Source organism: Rattus norvegicus, chromosome 11 (assembly GCF_036323735.1).
Source record: "Rattus norvegicus strain BN/NHsdMcwi chromosome 11, GRCr8, whole genome shotgun sequence".
Lineage (NCBI taxonomy): Eukaryota > Metazoa > Chordata > Mammalia > Rodentia > Muridae > Rattus > Rattus norvegicus.
Window position 1 is genome coordinate 27,847,755 of NC_086029.1, and position 14,471 is coordinate 27,862,225.

A 14,471-nucleotide genomic window follows, 5' to 3' on the forward strand; every position below is an offset into this window, starting at 1 on the left:
TTAATTTTGAATGTATAAGTCACATCAACATTTAAACTCAACATGAGTCTCTTCTTAGGTATGTTCAATAATTTTTTAAGTCAACAAGAGTCTGGAGAGTTTATCAACTTAAAAGTATACATTTAATTCCTAAATATTTTATTATATACATAGAAATGAAATTGTATTGACTTGCATTCATATGAAAGTGCATACTACTTTGTATGAAAACAAATTTTGAAAGAACAAATAGGCTATTGTTGGAATTAAGAGTGGCATGGCTCTTATTTTAAATTTTGTATTTGCTAGATACACTTGTTTAGATACACTATAATGCTTTCAAATGATAATCTCATGTAAGAGGAGAGCATGAAGTATTATAGTACCTGGCCACATGTTAATGTACAAGAGTAATTTTATCATGAATATGTAATGCATCTAATTTTACAGTAAGTATAACTGGAACAGTAATTGATTTTTCCAGTAGTTTTTTCAGTGCCATCTATCATTTTAGCAAGTGTTCTTTTCTTTCACTTTTTAATTTCTGATTGCCTTTTAAAGCCAAACTCTGCAAAGTAAAGTGCATTTTTATGCAGAAGAATCCTTTAAGCTGTCATCCTTGTGACAGTCTTATATTTGATTGAGTTCTAAATAACTGCAGAGGTAGCAGAAAGCAGTTCTCAGTGTTTATGCTTCAGTCTCAGAGAGAAGAATTTGGACAAAGTGCACCCAAAGTTACATGTCTCTAACTTTAAGTGATTCCCTTTATTACAGGTGGCTGTCTTTTGGCCTTGAATTTGTCTCCAACTTAATGTTCTTCCTTGTTGCACTGCTGGCTGCACTGGTATGCAATTCCAGAGATCTAGCGATACTTGCTTTGTCTATGTCCTATGCCCTAAATGTAAGCAATAATGCTTTTGTGGTAGATGGTATGTGTAAAATCCAATTAATTAGACATCCGTCTCCATTACTTGTTTGAAATATAGATTGCATTAACTAAATAATGAGAGACAAAGCTATATTACCCTGGAGGGTCATTTCTTTTTCTCCTTTGGTACTAACAGGAAGCTGGCTCAGCAGTTTACACATAGCTCACAGAAAGAGTAAGCTAATGCTCATGATCAGCCCTAAAGGACTAGAAACCTTCTGTTCTTACAGAGTCATCCACAAATCCCCTGCTCCCTTAGCCCCATAGATTTGTAAGATAGGACCTCTCTCTATCAAGGCTGGAACATTCACTTTGCCCCACCTAAGGAGATAGCTTAAATTCTAGGGACAGTATCAGCGCTCTGTTTTGGCTTGGAAAGATCTTCCTAAATAAGTCTTAGCCTTACACAACACAGAACACTACTGATATGAATAATTTGGTGCCCCTTTTGTGAACAAGCAAATACATTAAACTACTTAATTCTATCAGCCTTTCATCTCAACCCTTAACCTAGTTATGTTTTAGAATTGAGAATTTAGGCTTCTAGGAAACAGATACAGTACATGTGCACAAGTAGGGCCTGTAGCAGACATCGTAATCAAACATTGACATTTCTATGTTTCTAGTAAAATGTATTTCTAGTAAATTAAGTCTTAAGTGGGTTAAATAGAACCTTTAAAGAGCTTCAAATCCATATCTGTTCAAGTTAAATGGACCATCAAATACAGTAGTCTCAAATTCAAGCAAATAAATATTCAAGCTAGGTCTATCATTCAGTGGTAGAGCACTTACTTAGTGCAAGGCCTTCAGTTTGGTCCCTAGTCACTCAGAAGAAGATTCAGGGAGGGAGGGAATGGAGGAGGATATAAAATTTGTGCCCTACTGATTCAAGGTAGAACCATTATTTACAATAATACTTTTATTTGGGATTTACATTGAGGAAAATGTCTTAATTTAGTCATAATTATTGAACCCATACAATTTTTAAGTTAATTATGTGTTACACCTTCTGCTTATTGGATTCAACATCAACATCTTGGAATAGGAAGGGCACATCCAATAAATCAACCTATTTTGTTTATCTTAATGATCTATGAATTAGAAGAGCCAAGAATTAGAATGCTGCAAAATATACTACTTAAAATTTCTGCATCTCTTGCTAGTGTATAGCAATTTGTTAACAAACCCAAAATATGCAACGGAAGGCAGGAAGGTATATGTGAATTTTTGATAAGGAAAGCACATGAAATAGAAACAAATGCAAATTTTCCATTCAAAGAATATGTGTATTTGAAAATACAGGTGAAGACACAAACATTTCTGGACTTTGTTTCATTTGTTTTTTAAATGTAGTATTTTTACACAGTTCAGATTGCCCTGAAACTCACAGATCCTCCTGTCTCTGTGACCAACTGTGGGATTACAGCTACAAAGATATTCCATCACATCCAGGAATTCCTAAATAACCACTAAATGACAGTGGGGTTAAGTATCATCACACCTCTTGAATTTGTATGTTGAAAGTAAAATTTTATTTTATTTTTTCAAACAAAAACAATCTCACAGCTTTTATTGTCACCTACTGATAATGTCCCCAAGCGGATAAATGTAGTGTGCAGCAGAAGATCCTCTTAAAAACACTGAGCTGCCTTTTCAACTTCTCCCAAGTTTGACCATTTCTAGTTGGAGACACTCTGGAGCAGAGTAATACTATCTTCTTTTAGCATGTTCCGACCCAGATTTCTTCTTGACTTTGTTTTAGAATGAATCTCTCTTGTGTCATCTAATATGAGGCTCTTGTACTCATCAAAGCCAATAATACAGTCCTCTATCCACATATTCATTTGCTAATACAGCCACATCTGAATTCAAGATCTACTTTGCAAGTATCTGAAGATGAGGCTGATGGGCTACACCATCACCTTCTGCCCATTCTGGCCCTGGCCACAATATGCCATGGTGGAAGTCACCAAAAGGAATTTTTAAATTTTATTTATTAATCATTTTATTTGATTACATTTGAAATGTTGTCCACTTTCCCCATGTCCCCTCTGTGAACCTTCCACCCCACCCCTCTCTCCTTTGCTTCTAAGAGGGTGCTCCCCCACCCACCAACTCACTCCCCCTTTACCCCTCTAGCATCAGCCTTCTCTGGGGCACTAAGCCTCCACAGGACCAATTGCCCACCCCATCCCACCCCTGTACGTATACATGCACACTGATGCCAGATGAGGCAGTCCTATGCTACATATGTAGTGGGAGTCATGGATGGGAACATGTATACTCTTCAGTTAGTGTTTTAGTCTCTGGGAGCTCCGAGGAGTCCAGTTAATTGATACTGTTGTTCTCCTGATGGGGTTGCAATCCCCATTAACTCCTTAAATAAAACATACATTTCTAATTTTCTGATATAGTATCGAGCATTTCAATGTCAGGAAATTCAAAATGATTGTAAGATAAACGTATCACTGAGAAATTGTTAAACAATAAAACAATAAATTATATTTCAGTGAGTTATGACTTGACCTGCTCTAATGCATTAAATACACCATTATAATTACAACGTTGTATAGATGCTACATTGAGAAAATTAATATAATTATCTCATAATTACTGAGAATCAGTACAATTTTAATTACATTTATTGCTTATATTGTCTGTTTCATGTGTACATCATTAACATCTTTCTGAACTGGAAGCAGAAGACTAATCATATTTTGATGGTTTTAATTAACCACAAGTAGGGAACACAAAAAGACTATTGACAGAGCAAAATATTTAATTTGCTTGTAGCTAATTCTATCACCAAGTCCCAATAACTATAGGGCAGATAAAAATAAGAGAGTCAGAATTTCGAATCCTCCTTAAACCACTTATGAAGTTATTTTTTTTCTCTTTTGCACTGCAGTCTGAGAAAGAAATAGCTCCTTCCAAGAAAATAGCTTGATAATTCTATAAGGGGATTATTGCTACCATGTGGGTCAGACTCCCACATGGTTCTTCTCAGAGTAAAACAGAAAATTGAATACCTAGGAACAAAAATAGTAAAGATACAAACCGTTGAACACAGGTGTTTATTAAAATAACAGAGAGCAAGGAACAGTAAGTGCCCTGTCAGGAAGTTTGGTGTCTCCAGAGTCCATGCAGTCTCTGAGTTGGTATGTTTATAGGGCCCTAGACTCTCTTTCCTTTTGATCTTTCCCACATTTCATTTCCTCATCCTGGACTGAAAATACTTCAAACAGATGGCATTGTTCATTCAAAATAGTCAGAAAACCACAAGTTATTGTCCAAAGAAAGGCCTTGATTTTGATAGATGGCCCTGGTTGACGGATGACCTTGTTTTCCAAGCCCATTCCATATGTTGTGTGGGAAAGTTAGCTCCTTTGCAGGTGGGAATGTTATTCTATCTCCTGTCAGAATGTTAGCTATTGCCTCCTCCTCTCTCCCTCCTGCCTAGCCCCTTACTACCTCCTCATTTTCCCAGCTATAGTTTTTGGTCATAACTCTTCCTGCCTTCTTTTGTTTTTGTTAACCATTTGTTTAATTTCCTACATTTAAGTATCCCACCCTTTGCTCTTTTCAGCCTGCTAAGATGCAAAAATTCTCTATGTAGTCTCTCCTCCACTTGAATTTTAAATATTCCTGCAAGATTCTCTCTGGTCTTGCCTTTTTTATTTGTAAAAATTTCATGACCAATCAGATGATCTTTGTATTCTCCAGTATCTCACATTCAACTAAGCCTTGGTTAGGGTTTCACTGCTGTGAGGAGACACCATGACTAAGGCAACTCTTTAAAGGAAACGTATAATTGGGGATTGGCTACAGCTTTAGGGGTTTAGTAGGTTTTCATCATGGTGGGGAGTGTCTTAGTCAGGGTTCCTATTCCTGCACAAACATCATGACCAAGAAGCAAGTTGGGGAGGAAAGGGTTTATTCCGCTTACACTTCCTCATTGCTGTTCATTACCAAAGGAAGTCAGGACTGGAACTCAAGCAGGTCAGGAAGCAGGAGCTGATGCAAGGGCCATGGAGGGATGTTACTTACTGGCTTGCTTCCCCTGGCTTGCTCAGCTTGCTCTCTTATAGAACCCAAAACCACCAGTCCGGGGATGGCACCACCCACAAAGGGCTAGTTCCTCCCCCCTTGATCACTAATTGAGAAAAATGCCTTTCAGCTGGATCTCATGAAGGCATTTCCACAACTAAGGCTCCTCTTTCTGTGATAACTTCAGCTTGTGTCAAGTTGACACACAAAACTAGCCAGTACAGGGAGCACAGTAGCATCCAGGTAGACATGGTGCTGGGGAAGGAGCTGATAGTTCTATACTTGATCCTGAGGTAGCAGAAGGGGACTATGTCACACTGGCATACCTTGAGCATATAAGATCTCAAATCCTGGCCTCTACAGTGACATATTTTAACAAGACCACACTTCCTCTAATAAGGTCACATATCCTATGGTCACTCCCTATGGCCAAGCACTCAAACACATGAATCTGTGGGTCCAGACCCAACCAAACCACCACAAGCTAGCTCAGTCTATTGGCCTTATCCCTTCTGGCAGTAGTATTTGTCAAGATTCAAATCAGAATACATACTGAGAGGTGGTTTTTTGTTTTGTTAAATGTATGTATGCTTCCATTTGACTTTTTATTGGTAAATATATATTATGCCAATATTACTGATGTAGAAGACGAATGTTTATTAAGACACCTTAGAACTTCATCTTTCTGTTCACTTTATAGAAAATTAATACCAGTACTTGCTTTTCCTAGTTCCTTTCTTTTGGTCAGTGTTGGACTGTCTGTCTTCTGTCCTTTGATACTACCACTCTATAGGTCTACTGTATCTGGTTACCCAATGTTCCACACTCAGCCTTTGCCTTATGTGAGCTCTTCTTTGACAGACTATCTTTCTTCCATGAATTGCTTTGCCTCATTGCTCAGATACCACACACTCTTGCATGGTTTTTGACTGTTTCTCTTCTGGTTGGTCTGCCAGAAGGCTCTTGTCTTGAGTCCTTGGCACGAGTAGCTTGTTCCTTTTTTACAGAGTGCCCGCGTACTAATATCCACCAAGTAAGTGGATCTTAGTAAGATCCACCTTTACCATGGCAAGTGATTTCTAACAAACCCACTGAAAAGGAAACCCTTTCCGTATCTCTTCCTGTTTCTGGTCTTCAAAAGCCTAACCATTCTTGAACACTACATGTAGTTAAATGGCTCATGGATCAACCTATCTCTTCCCATTTACATACATACTGTATAAGGGGAAATTTTTTTCAGTGTGTTTTTCTCAATGATAACCTCTAGCACTTAAAACAACTTCTATCATTATAAACATATAGTGGGTAGTTTGAATAAGAATGGCCACCATAGGCTCATATAGTTGAATGTTTGGTTCCAAGGTGGTGGAACTGTTTAGGAAGCATGAGAAGGTTTGACATTGTTGAAGGACGTGTATCACTGGGAACTGAGTTGGTGGTTCAGGAGCACATGCCAAGTCCAGTCTCATGTTCTCTCTGCCTCCGTCTTATGAATTGGATGTAAGCTCTCAGCACCATGTCTGCCTGCCGATACACTCCCCACTAAGATGATCAGCAACCAATTCTCTGAAACTGTAAGTAAGTCCCAATTAAATGCTCTTGTGGTTGTTGTTATAAGCTGACTTGGTCATTGTGTCTCTTCACAGAAATAAAGCACTAAAAAAGACAGAAATCGGTACCATAGAATGGCATATTACTTTGATAGGCCTGACCAGGCTGCTTGTTAGCAGAATGTGGACTTGGTGAATTTAGTTTAGAAAAGTGGTTGAATGCCATAAGTGGGGCTTAATGGGTCCCACTCGGAAGACAGCATTGCAATGTGGCCTATGGATGACAAACTGGATAGGTGCCAGAGAGGAATAATAGTAAAGACCAATATTGTGGTATTTTGGCAAAGAATGTGACTGCTTTTTGCCCTTGTCAGAAAAAAAATATTCTGGAGGCTAAATTAAAGAGTTTTAAAACCATTGTCAGAGGAGATTTCAAGACACCCTAGTATTGACTGTGTGACTTGATTAGTGACCATTTTTATGTGGACCTACAGAAAAAGAGGAAGCTGGGAAAAAAATTTACAAGATATAGAGTTTGAAGAGAAAAGAGCATTAGAAAATGTAATTTTGGAGCCAAGTCCTGTGCTGCAGGAGATAAGAGGTTAAAAGAAAGGCCTGATGCTAATTGGAATAAAGGGAAAGGGATCCTCCTTCCTGACCTCACCCATCTAAGGTTCTAACTTGTGAAAAGCAAAGCTTACTCAAGAAAGGAAATCATCTTAGTCAAAGTTTATGTAAATTCAAGTCATGGAAAGAGCCAGGTTTTAGACCATTAATTAGTAGAACTTACGGTTTTACCTAAGACCCTACTCCACTTTCTTTCCCTAAACAATATATACTCTCCAGACTTTTATGTTTTTCTTTTTATTTCCTTTTATTTCATGTATATGGAGGTTTTTGTTTCTTTGTCTGCATGTGTATCACATATATGTAGTACCTTGGAAGGTATCAGATCCCTTGGGACTAGAGTTACCAGATGGTTGTGAGCCACTCATTGTGTGGGTATTCAGACTGGAACTTAGGTCCTCTGGAAGCTGAGTCAGTGAGTCACTGAGTCAGAATCTTAACTGGTGAGCCATTTCTCCAACATGATTTGTCTCTGTTATTTACTATTATATTCCCAGAACCTGAAAAGGCATTATACACAGAAATAGCATAATGAACCCTTTTGAAGAGAATGAATGAATAAAGGTATGGCATTAATAATAGCATCTGGGAATTAGAATTAGAAGTTGTTATTTAAAAAATGGCCAGTGGAATTATTTTACTGTGTTTTGTTTGTTTGTTTATCAGAGTTGGACAATGGTAGCTAATCTGTTTTGCTTGTGCATTGCCTAATAAAACAAACAAAAATTCTCCTTTTAAATGAACTAACAGCATCTATTGATTTTAAGACTGATAACTTGGTGCTGAACATAATTATGAAGGTGTTTTTCTCCTTGTAACATCGTAACAGTTGCTCACAGATCATATTGTTTCACTGATTTATGTAGGATCATTTTCTTCTTGGTAAGCACAAAACAATTTCTTGAAGGCTGATATTAGAGATATGAAAGACACTGAATACTTACCTCTAGGCAAGGATTTTATCCTATGTACAAAGAAAATATGTTCTCCCTAAAGGTATAAAAAACATCCAAAATAATTAGAGGAATATTCTAATGGTAAAGGAATGCTAAAAAATTTTGTCTTCTGCACTATGTAGTTTTTGTATCTTGGGACTGAAAGAATTCATGTGGTAGTTTAAACCTTCTCTTGGTAATGATTAAGTGGAAAATCAATTATGGTTTATTCAACTCGATGTTCTTCATATTCCGGGATGCTTGTTCTAGACTCCAGAAGAATTTGGAATTCAAGGTGCCCCAGAGTCTGGTTAGAGAGGACTTTTAAATTACAACAGAAACCAGAATAACAATACTCAGGGACAAAGAAATTAGTATTATTTAGTTGTATGTTACCTTTCCCAGATGCAATGGATGTAGTGCAGTAGTATTTTACAATAATGGCAGTGAGAGATGTTCAGAAGCAAGCCTTCGGCCATGGGTTGTATGTGTCAGTTTAAGTTTACAGCCATTGTCCTTGGTGAGGTTTGGTCGGTTGCTATGTATGGTGGTAAGTTCTAATTGACAGGGAAGTAGACAAAGTAGCTTAAAGGGGTTGGTATCTGCCCAGATCCACTGCTGTTGAGGCTTATTTTAAAGATGACTTTTATCTGGGAACTGAATGATCAAATGTGGGATAGAATTATTTTACTACAACACTAGTCTCCGTTCAGTCTTAGTTCTGTTCAAATCATTTTTCTTTACATTACCCAAGGTGATGTCTGCATTCATTCCATGACATAAATCACTCCACCTACCTGCCTGTGTGGTATAAATGTACCTTTCTGTGTTCTCATTAACCCCATGCATACTTTCATCCTGCTTGACTATACTCTTAATTCCTTAAATCTGTGTCCCTTGCTACTAAAAGGCAAATGCCTGGTTTTAATTAAGTTTGTATGATATGTTACTAGGAGTCTTTGTAACATAGAGCCATGTACTTTAGATTCAGAAGCTGTAGATACCTATGTACACATGCTGAGCAACTGTCCAACTTATGAGATGAAGGGGACTCATAAAAGTAAGCCCTTGGGCAGCTTCTGCTTATGGTTCCAAAAGTAACGGAGCTTTATCTTCTGTTTAAAATAATGTTTTATATTTATTACTTCCTTTTAAGTAAAATAATGCTCCATAAAGTTTGGGACTAGATCAGTTTAAGTGAGAGATGAGAGAGTGTCAGTATACACTCAGGAGAAAATTGTTGACTTGTAACTCTTTCATGGTTTGGATGTAATTATATTTTAATGAGCCATTGTCTATTTGTGTGGTAGAAGCAATATTGTATGTCTAAACTGCTCTTAAAATATGAAGTGTCCGTGCTCGCTTCGGCAGCACATATACTAAAATTGGAATGATACAGAGAAGATTAGCATGACCCCTGCGCAAGGATGACACGCAAATTCGTGAAGCGTTCCATATTTTTAAACCGGGAAAGGGAATAACACTCGAAATGTAAATAAGAAATACTCAAGTTAATAAAAAAAATAAATAAAAAGTAGGTAGACCCACAAAAAAAAAAAAAAGAACTCATACTGGATTGCCTAGACCCCTTAGTGAGGGCAATGTCACAGCAAATTTGTATACTAGGCAGATTTTAGGCCTTATCCAGGAACAATGAACCAAACAATCTCATTCTTTACATCATCAAAATAGTAATAGCTTGAGATAATAATTTGATATTTCTAGAGAATGTGCAAGTCAAATTGTAAATACTTGTCCTCGTTGTCTTCAATTTCTTCCCGTAACACATAATGGTGTTGATCCCCTAGGACTTATTATACCTAATCAATTATGGCAAATGGATGTTACTCACATTTCTGATTTTAGAAAATTAAGATATGTACATGTGACTATTGACCCCTTTTCAGGCTTTCTGGTTGTAGCTGCTTTAACAGGAGAAGCAACTAAAAATGTAATTAGCCATTGCCTACATTGTTCTTCTATGCTTGGTGTTTCAAGTCAGAGTAAAACAGATCGTGGAACTAGCTATTGCAGTGAAGCATTTGAGATGTTCTGTCAACAATTAATATTACCCATATTACTGGAATTCTTTATAATCCTCAAGGACAAGGGATTGTAAAATAGGTATTGTGAAACTTTAAAACAATATTTTCATAAAATAAAATGGGGGAATTATATTCTTATAAACCACACAATTATTTAAATAATGCTCTTTTTTATTTTTAATTTTAAAACTTGGATGCCAAGGAACTCTCTGAGTGTCTATGGCACCCTATAACTAGGCATACTTCTGCCTAGGAGAAATGGAAGGGTCCATTTAATGGGCATATGGCATGATCATGATCAGGTATTAATATGGGGAAGAGGACATGTTTGTGTTCTTTCCTCAGGATGCTTCAGGAGTGTGCTAGCTGCCAGAGTGATTGGTGAGACATGCTGACCCTGGGACAAAAGACGGTGCTAACTATAAGCTTGCCGAGTGCCCTGGCAAGGATAATGGAAAGCTATATTGGACATATGTTCCTGACCCACTTTTTGCTTGCCTATATCCCAGATTGAGCATGCTGCCTTGCTTCAAGCTTTTAGACCTTGTGCGACAGAGAACATAGAGACTGTGGAAACTGGCTTCAAAAAATTAATCAAATAAGAGAAGTTATAATGACTCTTTCCTTTAATGTGACCAGTTATTCTAATTCAATCATTGACTGGTCTAGAAATCAAACCAATATTGGAAATAACAGTCTTCATTTGGAAGACTGATCTAGGACATTTTCAGAGACATTGCCTTGTATGAAATTACATTTGCAGTGGATAAAGTTGATACAGGATCTGGATTTTGAACGAATGTTAGTGCATGTGTTAAAACTCCTAATCTTTTATTAATTGGTCATGTTAAAATTACTTTTGTTTATTCCACAGTATTTAATGTAAGTTGTACTGATTATACACCTTCTAATTTTGTTAATGTATTGAAATCTGACATGTCTGTTTGATGGTCTATCAACCAGCTTTTGTTTTATTGCTTGTGAGTATTACAGGACCCTGGTATTTTGAGCGAGTCATGCTTTAAGCACAAGCAAGAGGTTAGTGGGCTAATAGCTAGTACCACTGCTTCTGCAATTGCTTTGACACAAGAAGTTAAGACAGCTACTTTTGTTAATCATTTAGCAAAAAATGTTTCTAATGTTTTGAGTATTCAAGAAGATTTAGGCATTTGGAACAATGGATTGATGCTCTTTATGATACTATTCAAATTATTGGAGAGGAGTTTCAAAGTGTAATGAGTCATGCTAAATACCAATGGATTTGCATTACTTCTAAAATTTACATGATAGTTACTATAATTGGAAAAAAGTTCAAAGACACTGGCAGGGTATTTGGCACAATTCTAATACCTCTCTGGATGTTTTAATTTTGCATACTGAGATTATTAATTTAAAGAATGCTGTTCCACTAAGCTTTGCTGCAGATATTGCTGATAAAATTATTTGCGGCTTGAGGTCGGTATTTCCATCTTGGTCAAGCTTCAAGCTTCCTGCCCATTGTGATAAAGCTTGCCTTTAACAACAGCAATATGTTAGCCACCAAAATTCATGGCATGAAACTAAAAATGGACCCCCCATCAGAGTCATTAATTTAACAGGTTGGCAAGCCAAGGATAGATACAATTCTGTACAGAGCCTTACCAACCTAAGACATAATAGCTTCGCTTTTGAAAATGCATATTCCACGATGTGTGAGGAAGGCATTCTTGTCATAATGACCCAAGACAGACTCAGTCTTGTGTTTGTGAAATAAAAAAGGGGGAGATGTAGAGAACCTTTTGGGGTCACTTGCTTCTAGACAGTTGGTGGGAATTTGACATTATCAGGACAAAAGAAATAAGCTCAAAGCAGAAATCTGACTTTGGGCCTGGACTCAGGAAATAGGCCTGGATTAAGAACATTTACATTCGAGTTAATGCAGAGCTCAGAACAGGCTCAGCAGAAACCTGTGTGGCAGTCCTTTTGTCTTGGTCATCCTGCTTAGCCCCTAGAAAGGTGTGTACAGGATTTTATTGTCTTGCTTGTTCCTTCACTTAGAACTGATCTTATTATTCTGCATGTAATTAAAGTGGTATTAAAGCAGATTGGAAAATAATAAATCTGCTTCAGCCTCAGAAAAAAAAATATGAAGTGTCCAAATCTCAGTGGTATTTTTTCTTCCAGGAATTTATTAATGAGCTATTTAAAAATAATTCTATCAACACTTTTCATTTCCCCTCTCTCCTTCCTAAGCAATCTTCTACATGGCACTTGGAAAGCAGAAGCAGGGGCCCAATGCCCTGGACTGGAGTTACTGAGTAACAAGAGTTACAGATGGTTGTGAGCTACTGTGTGGAGTCAGGAAGTAAACCAGGGTCTTCTCAAGAGCAAGTGCCCTAAAACACGGAGCTATCCATTTAGCCTCCAGGGCCTTATGTTTAAGACCTAATGACATGAAGTTCTTAAGACAGAAAACAATTTTCTTGTCCAAAAGAATAACACAGACTTTATTAGAAAATTATGAAGTATTAACTGTCAACTGAAAGATTACAGTTAGGGGGTACGCAGACTCATTAACTGCATGGATCACAGCATAGCCACAGCTTGCTACTCAGAGTTCTAAAGAAACTGTTCATGTTAAGAAGTAGCTCTTCTAAATTAGAAATACGCAGAGAACAACAACTAGCAGAAAGGCAGGAGACATACAGGCTGCAGGAAGATGCGACAGTTCTGAAATCAGACCACTTGCTCGTGAACATCTGTAAGCATCACATCGGCTCTCTCTCTGAATTTATATACATCAAAAATATACTCCAAGCTGGTCGCGGATGGAAAATAAAGCATACAATTTAAAAGCAAAATGGTGAGCATTTACAACAAAATGTGAATTACCTGTACACACGTTTTAAGAGGCACAATCTGTTCTATACAGTAACTGTCATACTGAATTCATATTATACACAGTGCTATCTGATAAGTGGTTTGAGTGAAAACACAGTACCGAAACATTGATACAAAATAAATTACATATTACTTAGTAATTTTAAAGTTACAGACTTCAAAAAAATTTTTTAGCCAAATGTTCAACTCAAAAGCAAATTTTATGAAAAATTATGTCAGATTTTAACAAATGGCCCCTTTCAGGCTTCATTTGTACCTTTTCAATAAACTCCACTGGTGTCAGGAATAGGTACGCATAACTCTACCCTATGACTGAAGATCTTTCCTTCCTGTTGTTACTAACAACAAGAGGACGCTAAGTACTTAGTCTGCCTCCAACACTGCCATTTTGTTTTCCATAAAGGTTATTTACCTTCCCATTTTAGTATTATCTATCTGCCCCATTCTGCAAATTGTTTCTGTTCATGTCTTGGGTTCTGCCATTTATCTGAGAAATTTGTTTGCTGTTTATAATCCTAAATGGCTTAAGTGAGAATTCAAAGCACATGTGCACACTGTAGCACATTTGAGACTTGAATCCTCGCGTCTCAAACATGTTCACAGATGTTTTTCAATCTAAAATCTAAGATTCACAGTCTTGAATATTTTCAGAATGCTGTGAAGGGCTCATCTTTGGCATTTCTCCATCCATCCTATAAAGCATGGCATTTTATGTTTTCCTATGTACCTAGTGCACGTGCTTTGGTACATGTAAATGACTGTTTCTTAACCGCAACTTAACTACCGAGCAAAAAATTTATAAAGCTGCCAAAAACCAAAAAGCAAACAAACAAAAACCAGCTTTCAGCATTACATTCTGGGAAACTGAAGTGCTTGATCTTATTCAAAGTTTTAGTTCTCTTTTTTAGTTACTACAATACTGATAAACAGGATATACTTTATATGGATCAGATAGCCAGGATATAATTCTTGTATGTGAATACTTTCATTAAAGCAAAAGAAAATGACATATCTTTCAATAACATCGCTATCACGAAATCAACATCTAGTATTTTCCTCACTGGTCCTTGGGGCTATCTGGCTTCCTTTCTTCTTCTTCTCAGTCCCCCACCCCCAACCTACAATCTCTCTCTCTCTCTCTCTCTCTCTCTCTCTCTCTCTCTCTCTCTCTCTCGTTTCTTGAGATTGGGACAGGATCTCACTAGGTTGCCTGGGTTGGTCTAGAACTTCTTGAAGAGCTCAAAGAGGCCTTGAACTTGTGAGCGCCTTGCCTTAGTTTCCCAGAGTAGTTGGATCATATATAGTCCTGCAGTTCTAGGTTTGGCCCTGGGAAAGGGGGGACAAAACAACATAACCAAAACTGAACAGCTGCTAGAAATATTTGATCTATGGAAAGGTCGGATAGCAAATAAAACCGGAGAGAGTAATACAGCTTATTGTGCCATCAACTCTCTGCTGTCTTCTTATGAAGAAGTGTGAG

General features: G+C 37.3%; 1 non-coding gene and 1 pseudogene across 1 annotated transcript; one reads left to right on the forward strand and one right to left on the reverse strand.

The window, feature by feature from the left end:
- Nucleotides 1-2,308: 2,308 nt before the first annotated feature.
- On the reverse strand, nt 2,309-2,865 carry Snrpe-ps3 (small nuclear ribonucleoprotein polypeptide E, pseudogene 3; annotated as a pseudogene).
- A 6,556-nt stretch (nt 2,866-9,421) lies between these two features.
- On the forward strand, nt 9,422-9,528 carry LOC120095809 (U6 spliceosomal RNA). The gene has a single exon (XR_005491573.1). It is a non-coding gene; the product is annotated as a U6 spliceosomal RNA (small nuclear RNA).
- The last annotated feature ends 4,943 nt before the right edge of the window (nt 9,529-14,471 follow it).